The sequence below is a fragment of the Centruroides sculpturatus genome, unplaced genomic scaffold (assembly GCF_000671375.1).
Source record: "Centruroides sculpturatus isolate CEXI.00-Female unplaced genomic scaffold, Cexi_2.0 scaffold1472, whole genome shotgun sequence".
Lineage (NCBI taxonomy): Eukaryota > Metazoa > Arthropoda > Arachnida > Scorpiones > Buthidae > Centruroides > Centruroides sculpturatus.
The window spans coordinates 143523-161169 of NW_019385805.1; positions in this window are offsets into that span (position 1 = coordinate 143523).

Below are 17647 nucleotides of genomic sequence, written 5' to 3' on the forward strand. Positions count from 1 at the left end.
TATAAAATGCTAATTTCACGAAAACAGGATCTCAAGAAAAACCAATTTCATAAATTATGCAAAATTTTTTCCTATTTTTTTTCCTATATGAGCAATATTTTCGGATTCGGCGTAATATACAGTCTACATTGTCACGAAACAATGATAACACAATTTAGACAATGACACACTAATTTCATCACAAGGAAGCAGGACACAACCAACTCATAACTACAAAACTAATGAAATGCACAAAAATAAATAAAGAAACTAAACTCAAGATATAGACACACAAAATAATTGGGCATTCGGACTTTCGGAACACTCGAGAACAGTCTTAGGCTTATTCAATTCGAAGTTTGAATTTATTTTCAAGTTTTTAAACGCTCTTTATAAAAAATGTAGCCTCTGCTCGTTGACTGAGAGCCATGGGAGTCCATTTCAATATTACATATATGAAATTTAATCTGAAAAATTAATTAATTAAATAAAATTTTAATTAAGCGAATCATTATGTAAAGATAATTATGTAATATAATTAATATATTGTAAATTTTCAAAATTATATATTTTATTATAATGGAATTTGAGAAAAATATATTTTAAACTTTATTGATTTTCCTAATAAACAAAATTAATATGTAATTATAAAGAATTTACTGAGTAAAAAGAGTTTGGTTGAATCTCTTAGCTCAAATAATGCATTTAATTTCAATACACCTTTGCAAACCTGTAGAAAAATTATCAAACTTTCAAAGTAATAATCTAAAAAATTGTTTATAATATGAGATTTTATATAAATGATATTTCTAAAAAAATATTTGAAAAAGTAGAAAATTTCCAGAAAATTTACTTTGTGTAGTGATATTGAATTTTATTAAATAAATTATGTTTGCTCACGAAAACAAATTTATCAAAAAAAGTTTTATTTTTGATATAATATTGTAAATATTTTCGCTATGTTGATTTTATTTATGAAAACTTTTTATACATTATACAAGAAATTTATTTAAAAAAGCATTAAATATAATATAGATTTTACTTCAAAATACTTTCTAAGTATTTTGAAGTAAAATCTATATTATATTTAATGCTTTAAAATTAAAAGTTTTTCTAAAACTTTTCATTTTAAAATTAAAAACAATCATTTTGGTACATAAATTTTGGTATTGTTATCATAAGAATTAAATACAGGTATAACAAAGAGATAAATTTTATTTAAAGTTATTTAAGCTTAATTATGAATAAGTTTATTTTAGATAATTTCTTATTATTCTCATATATTTTATTTAACTTCTTAGTATATGCAGTGTCACAGAAATGTATAAGCAAATGTATAAGCTCTTTGTGTCCACCTCTCATTTGTGGCTAGAAGAAAAATTCTCCAAGATATTTCAATTGATTTAATGGAACATAGACCTTTATTTTATGAAAATCTCTGATTTCTCCATAAATTTTTGATTCCTTTCATACACATCAACTTCTGATTTGTGACCATTTGACAAGTCTAGTCATGCGGTTATTTCAAACGCAATTTGTTCGCCATATGGAGTTGCATTCTTCCTCCTGTTTCCAAGAATGATATTATGAATATTACTAAAGAATGGAAAGTAACTTCTGTACAGTAATAAGAGGATTGAGGTGGCTAGTAACTTGTTATAATAATTGTAAACAATCATAAATTCCATCACAAATTCTTAATAACTAATGTTTACGCCTTATTCAAAAGCTTTCGAAATGTTGCATTACTTCGAATATAAAAGATGTATGTGTGAGGGTTTCTGTAATGCTGCATGTCGAAATATGGCTTATAAATAAAAATCTGTTTTGTGTCCCCTACCATATGTGACCACTTTTGATTTTCCCTGAGAGTAGTCACAAATCGGAAGTTTTACTTTGTATATACTTTGATGACTGAACAGTATTGAAACAATATTGTACATTGTCAATGAGGCCTATCTTGTCGAAGCACGTGGTCTGGGAAGTGAAGATTGGCGAGTCATCCTGGACAAGTTGAGACAGGATATCAACCTGAGCTGACTTGATAGAAAGCTCAGCTCAGCTCAGTTCCTGATTGGTCGGTCAACGGATTCAAAACGTGGATATAAGGCGACGTTGGATCGAGGAAAAGTGTGCCTAGCCTGAAACTTGGATCGAGAAGAGGTCTGGACTAAGACCTCGTAATTAGTAGCAATCTAGATGTATCGCTGTGCATCTCTGTAAATAGTGTAAAATAAATAGTCTTAATTTGTATTCAAGGAGTCGTAACGTATCTTTCTGACGGACCGGAAATCGGAGGTCACGGTTGGAACTTTATTTGAACATTATTTGAATTTTACTTACATGTAATTCTTAATGTAACATTCAACAAGAAACATTTTCAGACGATTTGATTTTGCTATTTATCCATATCATCCATCATTTATAATACGAATACGATTTGATATTGTCATATCTTCCATCCATAACTAAATTTTTAAGTATCCATAACTAAATACTTTAAGTAATAAGGATTTATTTATATTTCGTTGAGAATCCGAGATCGAATACGATTTAGAATTTCGTAATGTTTCTTTCGCATCTCGTTCGTGTTGGTCAGAACTGTTGCAGTTAGGGTCCGTTGGCAACGTGAGAAATTACTTGTGGCAATATACTTCATTTATAATTCTGCATATGTAAGTAATTTTTAACTGATATACTTAGAACTTTGTGCCATTTGAGCTGAAAATTACAAGAATATTCTAAATTTCCATATAAAATCTAAATTTTGATTTTTATTATACAGTAGACCCCCCTATAACGCTTAGATACGTTCCACGCTAACCGAAAATTACGTTGTAGGAACGATTAAATACATGAGCCAATCGCAGCCCGATAGGTGGGAACTTTACGGACTAAGGCTGTTCGAAAGGTTTTCTTCTATAAAATTAACCGATTCTAGACTAATTCCACTCAACATTTCCAAAACACGTATAATTTTTTGGGAATAATCCGTATAAACTATGCTATAAACAAAAAATTATAGGATTACTTACCGAGTGTGTACCGTTCGACTACGCCGTTGCTTAAAGCTGGTTTTCATCGCGGAACAGCACATTAAACGGCGGCCGCGATTTCTAATAACGAATTTATCGCAGAAAAATAACTTGACCTTTGGAGACATCATTAATATAAATAATTTTTATGGACGTTGAATAAGAAGTGTTTCTTTCACAAGAAATGTATAAAATTAGTGCTGTATTAGACTTACGGTACCTAATTTACATACTGTGCAGACGATAATAAACTCAACTTACTAGCCTAAAATCTCCGTAGCGTGTTGCCAGGCGGCAGAAAGCATATATATAATTATAATAAAGTTACAATAAATTAAGTTAATATATAATTATATATACAGTACCTAATTTATATATAATTAATATATAATTATATGTACAGTACCTAATTTATATATAATTTATATATAATACTAAACAGACGATAGCAAACTCAATTTAGCCGCTCCGTAGCGTGGCACAGGGTCGGAGGTAAGTAGTTCGGCTGCTCATCCACTATTGGTCCAGACTCTAGCAATCTTCTCGCTAAACGACGTTATAGGAGGTACGTTATAGGAACGTACGTTATAGGGGGGTCGACTGTATATATATTAATATATTTAATATAATATGTAAGTCAAATTCACAACGAGAATTTAAATAGACGTTACTGAATTTTCACAAAGACGTTTATATTACAAGTTAAACGTATGTACAGTTACAAAAGTTCACAAACAACAATTACAAAACGTCAGGTGTAACAAAGTTCAAATACTTTTAATCCACGACAACAGGTCCGTCGAAAAGACACCTTGCGGCGAACTTCTTCCAACGTTAGTTACCGCACAACGAGACGAAACAATCTTCTAGGCCCGCTTACACGAAGTCAGAACGAACATGAGTTCCCTTGATGTGTCCTAGGCGAACTAAACTTCCCGCCTAAACTCAATCCTTTTATACGGATTGAGAGAAATGAAATTCTACCAATCAGCGCTTAGTAGCGCTACAAGACGTCCGCTGGTGGTACGATGTCTTGCAGCCAATCCGCGGTCGAGTTTCCAACGTTGTCTGATCGGCGTTCCCATGGTGACAACACCGCTGTTCGTTTGAAAATCCGTAAAAGCGCGGAAAATCGTATGTCGGACGATTTTACCCCGACAATGTACAAACGTACAAAGACTAATATTAATACGTGTAAATATATTTATACTTTCATTTTGGATATATTTTCTGACTTAGAGAAGTACAGTACAATAAGATTAAAAGTAACAGATGAACAGAAATTCTTATGTATATAATATTTTATGTATATAGTATAAGTGTTTGTATATCTTACTTAAATTTTTAAATACGTAATCTTATATACCTGTATATTTATATATGTAACATATTACATATACATATATGTTCATTCTGTTATTTTTAATCGTAGTTTATTTCTTTACGCTAAAAATATCCAAAATAAAATTGTAAATATTATAAGTGAGTAATTTAAAAAATAGTAAAAAATTTTTTGCTGTCCCGAAGATGTTGAAAATGAAAATTTTTATCTGTATCGTTTAAGTAATATTGATTACTAACTCTAGAAATTTATTTATTTTTAGTGCAAAATGATTTTATTCTTTTGTAAGGAAGGAGAATTTTTTAGAAGCTTGAAGAAAGCGTATTAAAGAAATAAGAATTCAATTGTTGGATTAAGGAGACTTTAAATCGCTAACATTTTAGAATTGGATGTGGAACTATAGAGACATTTTAAATAATTTAATTTTTATATGTTTTAAAATTGAATATAATATCAACATTTCTTTACATATAAAGTTCTTTTTCTGACACGTGAAACTTCACTCAGTAATTTAGTATCTGAACTTTATTAAATCTAATATTAAGTCCTGTTATGTTTATAGACGATTAAAATAGAAAAGTCATAAACTTGATTCTCTCTCTTCAATAAATTACAGAAGGTTTTATTCATTGAAAAATAACAAATTAGCATTTAGTTTTAAATAGTATTTTTAACTTTACTTTAGAAACAGTTACTTTTAATATAATGTAATTATATAAAATTATATATACATCAATAAAATACAATACATCAATAAATAATCAATAACATACATCAATAAAATTTTGAATTGTTTCTATAAAGACTAAATTTTCACCCAACGAAAGGAATTAAAATACAAAAAAAAAATAAACATACGATTGGCATTTGTGAATATTTCGTATATAACACATTATTTATATATGAGTTTCACCAAAGATAGTTTCATCCTAACTGAAATTGTATGAGATGTTAGAATAATCAATAGAATGACTTCGAAGTGCAGAAGTTTTTTTAATCTGCTAGAGTAATACATGAAGAAAACGATAAGATGAAAATGGGATAAGATAATAAATCCTCATAATCTAACCATCACAAAATAAGACAAGATAATAAATCCTTATTCCTTGTTTAATAGATTAGCGATGTCATCTCGAGTTATATATCATCGAAGCACATAGCAAATAAAAAATAAAATAGAAGTTGCAAGAATTACAGTTAAGAAAATTCCAGCAACGAGTTTACGTAACTTTCCCGGCAGAAACGTTAAAATTGTGTGTGGCGCCATCTGTTACGAGATTTTATTAAACATTTTTTTTTGTTGTCGTTATAAATTGGCAAAAAGTTTAATTTTGTGGATAGAGATAAGTTTTATAAAACATTGTAACTGCTAATAGCGAGTAAAATCTTCATTAAGTCCGTCCCCACTTGAGATATGATACATGACCACCGTGTATCTCTTCACCCCCTTGATCTCTAATGCGTAAGCACCAAAGTTCATAGTTTCGATGACCCTAATACGCAAACTACACTACAAAATTTTAGAAATTTTCAACAAAAGGCACAGGAGTTATTAAGCATCAAATTGAGAGAACAAAATCGTGTCCCACCACACACTAACATCCATACATACAGAAAAAGTTTGCATTTTTCGACGTTTCAAGACTTCTAAATTCGAAAATATAAAAATCTTTGGAGGGAGTAATTTTTTTCACCCATTGCCATACTTTCCCTCTATTATATATAATAGTCGAAAAAGTAAAAATAATTGATAAAATTCATACCATTTCGTGTGAAAATGATTGTCGGCAATACAATGGCCAATTATTTTATCGAGACCTAAGCTAAGCGATAAGGTTTTTCTTCTAATAATGTTGATTAAATATATTAATATCTGAAAAGTATAAATTACTGTTTATTTTTCATGGAAATTTTTATCAAATTTATCAAGTATAAATAAAAAGCTATTTGAAAATTATCTTCATTTGCTTTTTGTTTCTTACATGAATTCTCGTTAAGTATATAATGTTGAATAATCAATTCGTATCAGATAATAAGCTAGAATGCATTTACAAGTTCGGACATTTATTTTTCATAATCGATATTATCATAAATATAAATCATTTTTTTCTTACAAAAATAATTTTATGTTTTCTAAAATTGTTAAAGACAAATCTATTCCAGTAATCCTAGGCTTTCTGGCAAATTCTATCTAATCATCCCTAAAGATTAGTGAAAGTTTCTATCGTTGCTCAAGAGATATCGTTAATACTATTTCTATTCCCTACGGATTTTCAAAGTAGCTTTTCTTCATTGCGATAAAATTTACGGATTTTGATTCATAAACGAAATCCTTCTTAATCCACATTGTCAACAATAATTTTGTTTTGCTGATTATTTAATTCGTTATTGATCGGTTGTGAATAAAATACAATTTATCACCTTCAACTACCAAATCCACTTTAATACGAAGCAATAAAACCCCAATTAGCGCATTTTTAACGAAAAATTTACTTTATTAGTTTGTTTATTATACTTTAATTCTAATACTGTAAGGTCTCGTTTTATGCGGTGGATACGTTCTACAGAAAAGCGCATATAAAAAATTCGCATAAAAAAAGACTTTACTTGCCTTGAAAAAGTAGGGATACGTTCCGTAATTTTCTAAAATCGCATAAACCAAAACAATGAGTTAAAATTAACTTAAAACCGCATAAAAAAGTTTGCAGAAATTAAAAGAAATAGGCTGCTTAATAAATTACTTCGAATGTCTGAAAAAAATTCATATAAAATTTAATTTCAAAACAATTACAGTTTATACCTTTCAATGTGAAACTCAGAATGATGTAATAGCGACTTGTCGATGGTATCATGTACAAGGGGAATCCCCGAATTGCAAAAGCTCACTCTAAAAACAAATCACTGACATCTGGATGTGAAGAGTTAATTAAAACCCCTTTAGTTCCTCGCCCGAGTTAACTCGGGCAGGTTACATAGCGTTACATAAAACACGGTCCTTAAGGCCATTTTTGAAATTTTTTTTTGAATTTTTGGAATGTTTTTTAAGTCTCCAAATTTTTTAAAAATATTTAAAAATATACGGCCAGCTAGTGTTCACCCTACTTTAAACCCTTGTCCTCCCGCGACGTCTATGAGAATGCCCCGGGAAATCCAACTCCAGCTGTGTTCAAGGTCATCCAGATGTGTAAACAATGACTCATCGGTGTTAAATTTCACAGAAGGGCGAGACAAAGGAAGTTAAACTTTGAAGCTTTTTCTTCAAAATTAACGCATTTCTTTCTTTTTTTTCAGTTTTAAGTATTTTTTATGTTTAATTACATTTATATCAAAAATTGCTAGGAACTAAAGCGATTAAGGTAGATCTAGCTGTCCTTTACATCCATAAACGTTATATGTCAGCGGAACAAATGGAGTGAGCTTTGAGCGTTCCACGATTTTTGGAGACTGTCCGTACGCGGGCTTCCTAAACAAGCCTATATGTATGTTTGTCCAAAAAATTTTTGGACGAAATACAAACCGCACAACTTCAAAATCGCATAAAAATAATTCGCATAAAAAGAGACCTTACAGTAGTTACATTTTGAAATACGCAAATAAATTCCATAAAGAAAGAATATGGTTCAAATATTTTAATATCGATTCATATGAAAACTCTCTTAAAAATTTCAAATTTAAATACTGTACCTAAGAATGTTTTTCATTAGTTATTTATTTTCAGATATGTGAGATGAAGGCAAAAGGACTAAAGAAAAAAACATGAAATAAAATCGTAATAAAGCTATTGTAGAGTATGTATTGAGAGAAAAAGTAGCGTTAGACAAATCACAGAGAAAGATTAGAAGATATACCGAAATTTAAATATGAAGAGAAAAAATATAGAAGAAGAAACAAAAAAGCTTAGTTTTAGATTTGTATATGCACTCTATTTCAATTAATAATTACACCTACATGAAAATTTTTAATTTATTCATCTGGAAAAATATTTTAATATCTGACTGTAAGTAAAATTAAAGTAAAATTATAAATCTTTATTTGAACAATTATTAATATTAAATCTGTATAATGTATGAGTGAAGTAAAAAAATTAAAGAAAAAAATTGAACATAACCATAAATGTAATCATATAAAAAATAATACTTATTTACCATTTCAGCATAGGCATAGATATCATAATTTCCTGAAATGTAGTAATTCTACTATAACTGTGGAGAAAGTGATTCTGATTTACAAGAGAACTACAATTTTTATCGGCATTTTAGCATCATCCAAAGACACGTTTTCTGATTTTCAGAAATGAAGAATTATTGAGATCGGGATAAAAAATGATTCAGTCATCCAAAAAATATATCGATAAATTAGTTCATTAATAGTGTTTATACGATTGGAATGTAGGCCTATATTTTCTCAAATATCATATTGTATCTAAATAGGAACATCTCATATTATGTTTTGATCAACTAAAGTAGAACACATTTAAGCATCCATGTTTAAAAAATTTTTATATTTAAAAACGTAAAAACTAAAAGTTAACTTATTAAATTATAACTTCACTAAACAAACTTTACGATGTTTGTTTTTCCTGCAGATGAGTGATATACTGTTACTCGAATGCACTCGAAGAGTGTATAATGGTTGTTTATATATATATATTAAAGTATATCTCATAATTATAACACTAAAAGATAACAATTATGATTTTGAACTCCATATTTATTACTGTTTTAAGATTCTAATTTATAACAATAAATAGGAAGTTATTTTACGAAACATAAAATTTTTGCATTTTGTTGGTATTATTTCTCAATTTTCTTACTAATCTTTAGTAATAAATAAAATAAATAATATGGTAGATTTTTCCTTTCGTTAATATATGACTATTTTGTGTAATATCTAATTGTCTCCTATCGCATAATATAGGAAATGAGGCGTAAATGCGCATATAAACTTTGAAATGATGTTAATTATAATAATAATGTTAGGAGAAATTATCGATGAATAAGTGATATGGATATCTAAATGACTGTTATTAAAAAGAAAGTAAGCTGGGTAATTTTCTTTTCCTAAATAATTATCATTAAGATAAAGATCAAATTAGTTAACAGTGAGCTAATATCTTTTACATATTTCATTTCTTATAAATGACAAATGTCTCTTTGTGTTCTTATGAATCTTTTGCAATCATTTCAGCATTAAACTACTGTATGTACAGTAAAACCTCATTTAGCGCTTCCTCGATTAACGCTGATTCGACATAACGCTGTCTGCTCGAATCCTAAAAAAAGCTCAAAATTTACACTGAATCAAATTATCGCGGCATTTCATTGATCATAATATATAATACGATTATTCCCGAACACAAACCAATCAGCAAAAGGTGGAGATTCGTTTTAGCGCTGTACTTTCCTTAAATCTATGTTGGTTTAGTGCAATTTTGGAAAAAAATATAACATTACAGATACCGTAGGCAATATCGATTTCTCTTGACAAGATTTAACTGATAAATGCACGAACGGAGTGTGAAAGTAGATTTTGATGGAGGTATCCAAGGATTCTTTCGAGAAAAGCGTATCATTGATCAAATTGTGAACATAATTGTTACATTAGGACTAGGGAATGTAGATGAGCAGGATATTGAGGAGTTACAGCAGGTTTCTGGTGAAAGCCTTACCAACGACGACTTTCAAGAACTGACAGAACAAGGATTTCATGTAGAACTAGAAAATAGTGATTCTGAAAACGAAGAACCCAAGAAATTTCTCTACAGATTGCCTTAGTAAAACTTTGGTAACGATAAACGAATTCGTTATCAAACACCCTATAGGGTGGATGGAAAGGAACTAGGCACTTTCTGTAATAATATTGCAATATTAAACAAAAAATTTTTTAAATTCTGGCGGCATGTAGCCTATAAAGAAAGGTCTACCGCCGTGAATGTAAAATCTGGAGCACAAAAAATAAATGGTGGCCACTTTTTGGGCAGATGCCTTTAATTTTTTGTTTAATAATAATAATCTCCATTGGACGAAAAATTTACAAAAGAAAAAAAATATTGCAATAATAATAAAATTTATGTATGCATGTATATTAATCAATAGAATTTTATAATTCGTACATCAACGTTGTGGGCTGTGACCGAAAGAAGCCTCATGCCAGGAGCAAAAAAGATGGCCACCTCTTGTCTGTTCAGGAGCGAGAGCAGATTGCTGCCTGCTATGAGGTATGTATATTAGTGGGTGCTGCGCAGAGATTATGACGTACAGCGAAGGTACGTCATGCCACAATCCGTTAAAAGCAATTTAAAAATTGTAATTAAAAGCTAAAATGACCAAAGGTTCGGTTGCGGATGCAGAGAAGGTCCTCCGTCCACATCACGATCTGAGGAAAACATGTCGTAAATGGATTGTGCCAGTGCCTATATTAAATTTTAAGATATCCTGTAAATCTCGAACACTCGAATACCCCTAATACTGAGTGAACGTAATTATCTTAGATAAATTTTTAACTAAATAATTTATATAATATTTATTATTTAACTTGCTTTATTTATTTCAATATATTAATAAATTAATAACGTAAAACGAAAAATAAAAAGAAAAACATCAAGCTTTTAATTTTGACTGAGAGTTTTAAAGAATTATCTGATTTTTAGGTACATTTCTTTCAACTACAATAGATTAACAAATAATTGTTATCGTTCTCAACAACTATATTTATTTAAGAAAACAAGAATTTGAAAACGTTCAGGACCTAGTTTATTACTTTTCTTGTCACAAATTACTAGGGGTGCAGAAGAGGCGCTGTCTCTACACAGTGGCAGATACAAGAGGATACAATTGACACACACAAACACAAACACACATACTACAAAAAAGTAAAATTTATTCGATCGAAATGAAAAACGTTGCTTTTTAAAAACATTTATGATAGTGCATATGGTTTATCGGACCATCGCAATAAAGTCTCGTGCAATTGTTAAAACCCCTTAGCGCCCACCTGTCATTAATTATGATGTAATTAAGCATAAAAAATACATAAAAAATACTTAAAACTGAAAAAAAACGAAAATAATGCATTTATTTTGAAGAAAAAGCTTCGAAGTTTAAGTTCCTTTGTCTCGCCTTTCTGCGAAATTTAACACCGATGAGTCATTGTTTACACAGCTGGATGACCTTGAGAACAGCTGGAGTCGGATTTCCCGGGCCATTCTCATAGACATCTCGGGAAGACAAGGGTTTAAAGTAGGGTGAATACGAGCGACACCTATATTTTTAAATATTTTTAAAAAATTAAAATTTTAATTGCGATTTCTGACCCCCCCGATTTAATTAAACTTATTTATTAATTAAAAAAATTAAAAAACTATTGGAGGTCGTTTTTGACATCAGAAAGTAGCTTTAAATAACTTTACCGAAGAAAAATCCGTGCACTACAACTTAAGAACCATGAAATAAATTTGATAAAAAAAAACTCCCATTAAAAAACAATTAAGCCTTAATCGAGCCTTATCAAAGGCTCATTAAAATCGCAATAAAATTTTTCGCGCGGGCAAAAATTTTTGCAAAAATTTGGAGACTTAAAAAACATTCCAAAAATTGAAAAAAAAAATTACATTTAAATACATACAATCTGTCCTTAATAAACTCAACAAACATCGGAAATAATAGAGAGATAAACAATTTAAATACAAACATATATATATCTCGACACAATAACACATTATTTATAACCAGCAAACTTTATACTACTTATAAACCTATAAAATTTCAAGACTTCCTTCATCCAAAAACTCATTTACAAATACATATAAATAACCCATAAGTCTAAAATAAACCCATATGTGCAATTTAAACCAAAGCTTTAGTGCGCTTAAACAGATTACAACAGAACATATTTCCTTATCAGGAAAGTTACACAGTGCTCCACAAAAGTATAGAACCGCTGAAAATTTACTATACGAAGGTAAGGAATTACACGTATGATGTAGCTACCTTACTTATATTGTTCAGGATTTATGAAAACATAATTTGTCAAAACTCACAGTTTCCTATATTGCAGCAAACAGCACAAATTATAAAAAAAGAGATAACATTGAAAATGCAATTTGGCATGCTATCAATAAGGTCTTTTTATGATCAAGAGAGTTCTAAGCAGTGACAGTTGCTTGTTTTAAGTGTTCAATCTCGGCATACTGATGATTTTGGTCATAAATTCGGTGAACCAAGATCCCCAAACGTTTTCTATAGGGTTGCAATAAGGAGAAAAAACTGGCCAATTCGTTTATTTTCAAACCACTGTTTCGTATCTCGTGATACGAAACAGTGCTCTCGTGGATAGATGCGTTATCCTGTTGAAAAATAAGAGGAATTCTTCTGAATCTATGTTTGTATGGCAACAATTTGTTCTCCAGAACATATTGATAGTCGGCACTGTTCATGCGACAGGTAACGAATGCCAAATCCAATTTTCTCAATGCAGAAACGCACCCAAATCCATAACACTCCCGCCACCGAAGTTCCTTTGAGAAAAGTACATGTAAAACCCTTCGAACGGTTTAGTGATGTACTTAAATACCCAAATCGTCTCAAATTTTATGCGTGTACGCTGTGAAATTAGAAGCTGCATTAATAATTCATCTGCGGTCTTGCAGGGTAAGCTTTGAAGGACATTCATTTCTACACTTTGGTCCATAATTTGCAGGATTGACAAATAATGCTGAACGACCTTTCTTGAACGTTTGATGCTGTTTGTTACTATCGGCACTGTTCATGACTTAAATCAGTGCTTCATAAAGCTATAATTTGTCCTTTCTTAAAGTGTGTTAAATAGGTAGCACGAGGCATGATAAAAAAAACTTTTATACTTCAAACTTGCGAGAAAGATGGCATTTCTATACTTACGTGGCAGTATATAAATTGACTTCTTTGCTATTTCGCAGTCAGCCACGAATTAGTTTCTTAAAATTATGTTTTTACAAGTTATGTGCTGAATTACGCGTAAAAAATCTATTTCCATCTGTTAGTGTATGTTCTGACCTCAAAAATTCAAGTTTTTGAATAGTTCTATACTTTTATGGAGCACAGTATATTTCCCCTTTCTTTTTTGTTTATTCTTCCCTTTTCCTTTCTTTCCGTTTCTGTCAAATATCAAACAAGCCTCATAAAACTGTGCCCATTTTCAGCGTATAAAGTTGTTACTCTTTTAACAGAACAAAAATTAATTTACCAAAATCCCTTCTCCACCCAGAGGGATTTTCACGTATTAATTATTACATCTCAATAACACCACCATTAGTATAATGTTCTTAGACTCAATTAAAAATTTTCAGTTTTTCACTCTTCCTTAAAACACAACACGAAATTATTTATTCACATCCTTAAAAACAAGTTTATAACATTCATAACTCTTGCACATTCTTCCAAAGTTCTACATCCCTACATGTCAGTTACAAATATACAATTTTAGAGCAATCCCTTGATTCCTATTATACTTTTACTTTTCATCCTCTATTACCATCTCATACTAATTCATATCCACCTCCTTTTACCATCTATATTACATTTTCTGTACTACAATATAACAATTCTCAATTTCTTTACTATTCACTTTTGTCATATCCATCTTCAGATTTGTTCTTGTTTCCATTCTGATCTTCTCAATCACAATAATTGCTTCAATTTTCTCGTCATATACCACACGACATTGGCCGTCCATAACGCCTACTTCTCTAAAACGATTAACCAATTCGACATAAATGTAGCCGTATCTCTAACATTTTGCAATTTCACTACAAACCATGTTATAATTATTGCCCTTCTTTCATCCATCTACCACTATAGCTTTTTAGCTCTTTAACATTCATAAAACACATGGGAGATATTTTTCTCCTTTCCACATATGCCACAAGTGGAACTTCACAAATGTCATGTTTCTTTCACAAAAAAACATTTTGTGACCACCCCATTGGATGTTACCCTTCATACAGTCTCATACCATTCAGCCGATAATAGCTTAAAATTAACATGGATCAATCTCCAATTAATCGTGGGATGCAATATCCATTCTGATTTAGTTTAAATATATCAACAACTAAAAAAAGAAATCTGTCTTAACATTTTGTTACTACAGTACTTTTGTTTTAGGTCCAATGTTATACTTCATTACGTTAGTCAAAGAATATGAACCAAAGAATGTGAACCTTCTCTTACAACATTAATTACTAACGCCAATTATAAAGATTCTGCCGAATCGCAAATATCTCATATCTTCCATCCTCCATTTTCATACTTGTTTTTCATTATATATCTATTCACTACTTCATAAAGACTATTGCATATATACCGAAAAAAAATCTTTCCAATCTCTTTTGCTGCATTTTTGATTCCCTTTCAATAGACAACGTATACATCAGGAATCTCCAAACTATGGCCCGTGGGCTGGATCCGGCCCTAGACAAGAGTGTATCCGGCCTGCGTTGCTTCTAGACAATTAAAAAAAAGTCGCGATTTAAAAAATTATTGTACTTGCGTCAACGATTTGAACTGAAGCCAGGAAGAGTATGCGATAGGACCACATTTACTTAAAAACACATGTCCCATTTTTCAGAAAATCCAGTACTTGATGCCTACCTAACTGCTTCCCAAAATAAACTAAATTTGTAATGTATTTTCTTAATTTTTAATAAAGTTCTATGATTATTATTGTTTTAATTTACATCATAAAGTAATTTATATTTTAATCATTAGTATTAAATCGTTCCGACCCGCTGCCGTTGTCAGAATTAATAATATGGTCCTCTTCTTGTAAAGTTTGAAGACCCTTGGTATACATAATTTTTCCGCATAAAAATCTTTTTAACAATTAAACTTTTATCCGGAATATAATTCTATTTTTTCCACTTCCTCTGTGTCTCATTTAACATATTCATCATGCGATCTACATTCAATTTATTATTATCTTTTCCATAACTCCTCTTCCAAAATCCTTAGATTTTCTACTCTCCTAGTGTTTATCATCTTTAACACTGTTAACTACTGATAAATGCAAAAGTTGCAATAGCTACCTTTACTTCTGTTTAAACACCTCCATGAAGCATTAGAAAATGTAAATCAACACTCGAAATATATTAGGATATGAGGGTTCATCAACAATAAAAAACGTAATGTCATCTGCATGCACTATGGACTTTTATGCTTTTCGTTGATCCGGGCAAATTTATCGAAAAAATTTTCTGCTCTTTTTCTGTGATTTGTAAAAACGCATTTTGATATACCATAAACAAAAGCATAGAAAGGGACATCCCTGCTGCACTCCTGTCTCACCTTATTCACCTCATCTTTCAGATTTCATTCCATTTATTATAGACTAATAATTTTAAGACTATTATACAGTTTCCTTATTAAACATAGATTATCTGCATTTATTTCATAGTTTTTCAAAATCTGCAATATCATATCTTGATTTACAGTATCAAATGTTTTTTCCACATCCACTGAAAAAAGAGTTAACTCTTTTATTTTATCTTCATAAACTTCCTGTAATAATTTCAAAAATAAAAAGTTGTATTGAATTGACCTTTCAGGAATATCAGCATTCTGGATTACTATAATCTTATCCCTTACTTTTATTAACACACTAATTACTAAAATAATAGTTGAAATTTTAAAATCACTCAGTATATACTAAAATATTCAGTAACATAATTGGTCTGAAGTTTTTTCTGACAATACACCCTCATCTTTTTTAATAACACCATATAACCTATTTCAAATTAAATTTAAGCCAACGTTCTGCCTATTATATAACCTACATAAAGTACCAGTAACAACGACTCAAAAAATAAAATAAACTAGTGATATCCAGTAGTGTTCAACGCCAACTACGATATTGACTTAATAACCCCGTTCTCTGCTATAGTCTTTTTCTTCCTTTTTATCTCACCTTGATTAATTAACTATAATCTGATTCCACAATCTTTACAAAACTTCTCTTTTTAAAAATGTCTACATAATATTTCGTAAATTCATTTAATAACTTTTAAACATTTCTAATTATTTCGTTTGTCATTAACCTTATTATTTCCTTAATCTCTCTTCCCTTTTCCTCAACTCTTCCACTTCGAAATAAATGTATATATCTTTCTTTATCTTTATCTATTTTTAACTGATTACTTTTGTACTGATAGTATTGCTTACTTCTGTTTTTCAATAGCTCCACTATTCTATTCTCTAACGTTGTAATTTCTTTCGAAACAGAATTACTTCTTTCAAACAAAGAGAAGTAATTCCCTCTGTTTCGAGAGAAGCAAGTTGTCTATTATTAAGAATTAATACATTCAATTGCCTTTGTATTCTCTTTATTTTATCAAATTTTCCCTTTTTCCATCCTTTATGAGAAGTCTTTATAACTTTTTTTTAAATCATATTTTTATCTTATTCCAATCCAGATCCTTTTTACTTATTAGGCCCTCTAGCATTCTTTTCTCCGTTCTTTTTATACTATCGAGATTTAATATCTCATTAACATATCGAAGTCTTAAATTTTCCCTCCTGTCTTTGATCAAGATCAAGTTTAAGAAAAACTTAATCATTTCCTTTCCACCAATTTATGATTATTAATTTCCTTGCGAATAAAACTAATTTTTCTAACCTCTTCATACTGGATGTTACTTAACTTGTCGGTAACATATATCCTATCTAAACGTTCTTCTAAATTTTCTACTTCCCATGTTTACTCTGACTCGTGCACATAATACAGCTTATATAAATCTTTTAACTTAAAGTGGATTATATCGATGCCAAACCACTTAAAGAAAGACTCAGGTAAATACAAGTACAGTACTGATAAATGTAAGAAACGATTCTTATTTTATTTCTAAATATACATACTCAAATATTTTCAGAACTTCCAACAAAACTTTCCTTGACCCATCATTTCTCCACACGGTACATGTACAATGTAATCATGTTAAAGTCTCCTATCACAATACACTTCTCATAGTCTTTAAAAGCCATGCTATTTTTCTAAATAAAAAGGTTTTCCTTCCTTCGAGTTGTCGCGGGCGTATATATAAAAGATATGAATTTCTGAATATTAACTTGACAATCAATTATCACTATTCTAGCTTCATTATCTGCAATTAAATTTTGCCTATAGTTACTTCCAGATCCGCTATTGTCATTGTAAGGGGCGATATATATTGGAGTATTCAAAGTTATTGTTTAATTAATATAATATGCGAGATTTCGAATCCACCCTAGTATTCGAAAATTCGCGGAGTATTTGTCGATTTCTA